Raw genomic sequence first — 6,328 nt, forward strand, 5'->3', positions numbered from 1 at the left:
GAGAATGGAGGAGAGTAAAAGGTGGGAGGAGAAGGAGAGGGAGGATTTTTGGCGTCGGGCTCTGTGTTTTGGAAAGTACAACAATGCAGACCTCTCAATCAATAAAGCAATCAGGTCATGCATATTGGAACCAAACGAATAAGAGAGGGAAAGTTTCTCCAGCTCCACACAAAATTGTCGAGACCGCGTATCGAATATTCACTTTATTGTCCCTGCAGGACGTTTTCAACAGTATTGTGTGTGTAAATTGTTTACACAGAAACATTCTTTGGGTTTCCCAGAACATGATGTCATAACAAAAGAGGTTGAGGAGGCCTCTGTTATATTAACTGTTTGCTTCTGTCTCCTTCGGCAGACTGTTTTCCTCAGAAGGACTCGTGAGTGGTGTCAAGATAATGTTATGGTGACATCATGTCCTGAAAGCTGTTGTGGCCTCAGGTTTCGTTCCTTCTTCTTTGTTTTTGGTTTAGTGGGTGAAGTGGGATCATATCCAACTACAAAGCAGGAATCTATGTCTGTCTGTATATGGGTGTGTCCGTCCAATCTACGGGTGTATTGCTGGGGCCCCAAGGACATGCAGCATCGAAGTTGGTGCAATTTGGGCACGCAACATGTTCAATATTATATATATAATATGAGTCGAGCATGATGTCCACAGCGGGCCTTTACAGGCTGCGACTCATTGGCTGCAGTTCACTTTTGCTGTTGGATGCTGGATATACTAACGTTACAACCAGGGGAAACCCTCGGGGTCTGAAAAGTGAAGCCAATGTGGAAGTACCTTAAACTTACATTCTTGTAAACATGGTAAATGGACTTGGACTTATATAGCGCTTTTCTAGTCTTCCGACCACTCAAAGCACTTTACACTACATGTCAGCATTCACCCATTCACACACACACTGATGGCAGAGGCTGCTAAGGAGCCAACTTTGCCCATCAGGATCTAATCTAAATACTCATTCACACACCGATGGCTATGCCTTCGGGAGCAATTTGGGGTTAAGTGTCTTGCTCAAGGACACATCGACACGTGACCTGGAGCAGCCGGGGATCGAACCACCGACCTTCCGATCGGTGGACAACCTGCTCTACCCTCTGAGCCACAGCCGCCCTAAACATGAGTTTATGGTCTCAATCACTAGTTTCAAGTCTTCTTCAATACAGCATGATGTTCATTTAGTAAATGATGGTCCCATTTAGAGTCAGATAGACCATAAAGCAGGGGATGCTTTAGGGTGTAGCTTGTGATTGACAGGTCGCTACCACGGCGTTGTCTGTATTTTCATCTTAGAATTTTAACCCTTTCACGGTGTGTTTTCAGTTAATGAAAGCCTAAAAATGTCTTATTCAGCTATCTGCTCACTTCTGGTTGCAAAAAAACAAGATGGCGACGGCCAAAATGCTGAACTTGATGCTTCAAACGGCAGTCCGCAAACCAGTGGGTGACATCACGGTGACTACGTGATGTCACCAACCCTTATCCCTAACCCCAAACGCCAAATTCACATCAGGCAGCGTCAAAGTGTGGCTCGCTGCAATAATTACATTTTCTACGTTCGGGAGGCGTGTTCATGTGTTTCAGGCAGTTTGAGACTGGGGGTATGCTTCTCTACATTGATCAACTCACCAGTGTATTCTGCAGAGGTCTGGCTGTTGTCTTACACTATGTTGTTATCTCCATTTTTTCTGTGTTGCTCTTTCTACCCAGCTCCCTTGGTGAGAAACTGGACTCCGGCGCTGCACCACCATCATGGTGTGGAAACACTTGGCCAGGTTCATCCCGTTTGTCTTATGTAACGGACATGGAAGGCAGGGCATCGAGATAGAACAAGCCACAGGGTCAAGGGTAAGTATAAATACATTTCCATGTTTGTCTTTCACTGGTTTGGGGTCATCGCCGGCTCTGTCTGCACACTTCTGGACTCACACACGGCAGGGCAGGTTCCTGGCTGTTAGGAAACATCACACACAAGGAGAATGTCAGGAAACAGAAGAGGAATTTGGATCTGGAGTGGCGATAGATGGATCGGTCAGCAGGATGATGAGGGAGGAGAGGAGCCCATCAGACTGAATGGAGAAGCACCGGCGGTGTCATTACACGAGAGGGAGGATTTTACATTGTTTCTTCTGCTCCATTGGTCAAATCATCACTGATATCCGTTCCTGGGAAGTCTTTCCAAACAGAGTCACTGAAAAGGAAAGCCTCTCAACTTCCAGGAATGTTTGTTTTTAACAAACTGATTGAATTATTGTGGCACAGATCCTTTCTCATACTGTCCCATATGACCCTGCATTGACCTCTTTTAATGGCATAGTGCCATTACATTCGCATCAGCTTCTCCTTCATCACAATTGCCTGTTAAAAACAACATAAGTAAAACAGGTGTGAAGTTTAAAGCAGAATGATTATAAATGAATAAAGGGCAGGTTCACAAAAAACTCTGTTCAATTATTTTCAGGTTTTACAGCTGTCTACAGCAAAAAACAATCTCTTAGTATTCAGGATATTGTGACATGCCACAGTACAGGCGAAGCATACCGACTAAAGAACTGGGCAGGGAGACAGATGAGGGGAAAAAAGGCCACCACTTTTATTGGGAATAGCAACTCTTGTTCTCTCGCAGTGTTCTCAAATTCATGCATTTTAGCAAAAATGTAAACTTATTAATGTAAAAATATAACTTGTGTGTTTACGCCTGTTAGCCTATCCAGTCACATGTCAGTCATGCTCCGCAGCTGGCTTTAAGACTCACAAAACACCCAAATCCTCAAAAAATACAACAACAAACCCAAAGAGGTCCCTGAGGGTGAGATTCTCTGCTACCATGTGTCCATCCTCGTGGTGTGCTCCCTCCTCTCCCCCCCCCAACCTTACTGCACAGAGATTCTTTGTGCATTTAAAAATAATTTCAAAATAAGACATGTTAAGATAGGGAGGGTGACCAAAGGGAGGGAAGGAATGGAGAAAGAGATATACTGTAAATTTAATCCACCAGAAGTACTCCCCTGCCAGGCTTAGCTAATCAGGATTCCTCAGGACACATGCTTCACATTCAAATAAGTGTTAGCCAAATACTGTGCAGAGGTAATCTTCCACAAACACATATCATGCCAGAGGAGAAGTTGGAAGATGGATGTGAAAACATGCGAATTTATCCACATATTTATATTACTCTGTCAAGTTTACTGGCCTGTTGAGGTCCATTATGTTCATTTATTTCTATTTGGGCAGTTTAAGGGTTAATCCACTGTGTTAAACCCCTTCATAATGATTCTCTAATAGTGTGATAATTGGCAGTTTAAATGTTATCAGAGATATTTCTATGTAATAGTGTGAAGTCATTTTTACACACAGCTGTTTATGAAATTGTCTTTTACTGAATTTAATAAATACTTTCTAATGACTGCCACATAACACAGTTGTTTGACTCTTAATTATTTCCCATTTTGGTATGAGTTGTTTTGAGCTGCTTTCTTTTGTGTTTTAGATAGGGCTGTAATATAAAATGTTTAATCGCGATTAATCACATGATTGTCCGAAGTTAATCGCAAATGAATCACACATTTTTCATCTGTTCAAAATGTACCTTAACGGGAGATTTGTCAAGTAGTTAATACTCTTATCAACATGGGAGTGGACAAATATGCTGCTTTATGCAAATGTATGTATGCATTTATTATTGGAAATCAATTAACAACACAAAACAATGACAGATATTGTCCAGAAACCCTCACAGGTACTGCATTTAGCATAAAACAATATGCTCCAATCATAACAAGCCCAACAGGCAACAACAGCTGTCTGTGTGATTATCATAAAGTGGGCATGTCTGTAAAGGGGAGACTCGTGGGTACCCATAGAACCCATTTTCAGTCACGTATCTTGAAGTCAGAGGTCAAGGGACCCCTTTGATAATGGCCATGCCAGTTTTTCCTCACCAAAATTTAGCGCAAGTTTGGAGCATTATTTAACCTCCTCCACTCCTTCGAGCCCGCTACAACCGAAAAATCGCAAGTTGTGTTAATGCGTTAAAGAAATTAATGGTGTCAGAACGAATTTGCGTTAACGCGTTATCGGGTTAACTTTGACAGCCCTAGTTTTAGATGTTTCTCCTGTTAAAACAGTGTCATTAATCCCAGCATATAAATCTGAAAAAGTATAATAGAATCCCTGAAAGAAGTGAACTGATTCCCAGCGAGGCATCAGGGCTCAACATGAACCATAAAAGTGGTTGCCAGGCTGGCAACCAGGCATCAGCTTTCATATGTTTTGAGTATTAAAGATACTATGCTGTTATACATCAGGTTAATAATGAAGATGTGACTTAAAAGAATAAACAAACAAAATTGTTTGTAGTTTGTGTTTTATCAAAACACAAACTATGGTATAATTTTCCATCCAGCTCAAAGATGCCAGAATACTCCCAAGATTTCACAAATTTCCTTTTTGTTTTTCGTTCAGGTTCATCTGGTTCTTTGTCACTTGAATCAATTTGCACTTTTGTTTGTGATGTTGACAGGTTAGTTGAACTTTTCACCCGACAGTCAAACAACATAATTTCATAGACTGTATATAAGAAGTGGACATAGTCACTGTGATGTCACCCATTGGTTTGTGTACTGCTGTTTTGAAGCCTCAAAGTCATTTTGGCCATTGCCATCTTGTTTATTTGCAACCAGAAGTGGCACTAGAGGGTGGAGCTAAGCACAACCGAAATCTGTCATTTTTAGGCGACCAAAATGTTACAATTAACTTTCATGAACTGAAAACACACCAAATTCTAAAACGAAAACACGAACAACGCCATGGTAGCGACTACAGATGCACCGATCCAACTTTTCAGTCCCAATACCAATAACGTTACCTGGGCTTTGGGTATCAGCCGATACTGAGTACCGATCCGATACCAGTATTTAATTAATAAGCTCAATAGACCAATAAATACATATATATGAATTTATTTATTTGTTCTTCATTATTAAAATAATAAATCGTACATTAACAACTTGGTAAAAATTCTTCAAAACTAACAGGAATTACAATTCAAATGTAAACTTTTAATGCAGCAACAAATTGGTCAAAACTTGAACAGGAATTAAAATTAAAGTATTTAATGTATATAGTATATAAACATAAAATTTAATTGAATAGATCTGCCCCATTGTCACCAATAGCCGATCCAGCTATTTTAATTAGTATTGGCCCGATATCCGATCCGGTATCAGTATCGGGGCATCCATAGTAGCGACCTGTCAATCTGTCAATCAAGGTAGCCCCGCCCTAAAGCAGCCCCTGCTTTATGGTCTATCTGACTCTAAATGGGACCCTCATTTACTAAATGAACATCATGCTGTATTGAAGAAGACTTGAAACTAGTGATTGAGACCATAAAGTCACGTTTACAATGTTTACTGAGGTAATAAATCAAGTGAGAAGTAGACTTCTCATAGACTTCTATACAATCAGACTTCTTTTAGAAACTAGAGGAGTCGCCCCCTACTGGCTGTTAGAAAGAATGCAAGTTTAAGGCACTTTCGCATTAGCTTCACTTTTCAGAACCAGAGGTTGCCCCCTGCTTAATGTGCTTCGGATGCCAGGTGCAGCGTTGTTTGGTTCCGGTTCTGACTGTAACAGCAATATTTAAATATCACTAATGCAACAACTATTCACAATGTATTTATTTTGGGGTTCACGTTTTGCTGTTTGCTGTACCTATTTATGTTGAAAAGTGGTTGCCACTGATGGCAACCAAAGGCCAAGAATTGGTTGCCAATTTCTCAAAATAGTTAGCCCTGGGCATGTTCAAAAACTCCAAAAATTTCCAAAGTGCAAACATACTGTATGAACAAAGCAGTTATTATAGAAATTCACTTTTTTTTTTTTATTAATTGTGAATGTGATTTTAAGGCCTCCTTAACAAACTTTAACAAGTACCTGGTCTGAAACATACATTGTGACCAGCAGGAGTGCCCGTTTCCCAGACACCAGCCTGATCTTGGCTCGATTCAGCCCCATATGGTTGCATTGTTTGACAAGCTTGTCTCCAGGCAGGCAAAAACCCAGCGGTGGGACTGCAGTGCTTCCAGATGTGGCCTGCCTGCATTCTCTGGAACAGTCCATCTCTGAGCGAACATGAATGGTGAACACCCAACATCACACAAAACACAACAGTTTGTCACTTTCTGCTGATGTGGTGCAATTGCAAAATTGCATGTGTGTTTCGTCTATGATGTCAGTGCGTTTGCATTACAGCATTTAAAAGAAAAGCGTGTGTACAGTACATGTAAGCTCGTATGTGTGTACTTGTGCGGTTCAATGGATGAC

This window comes from Sebastes umbrosus, chromosome 6 (assembly GCF_015220745.1).
Source record: "Sebastes umbrosus isolate fSebUmb1 chromosome 6, fSebUmb1.pri, whole genome shotgun sequence".
Classification (NCBI taxonomy): Eukaryota; Metazoa; Chordata; class Actinopteri; order Perciformes; family Sebastidae; genus Sebastes; species Sebastes umbrosus.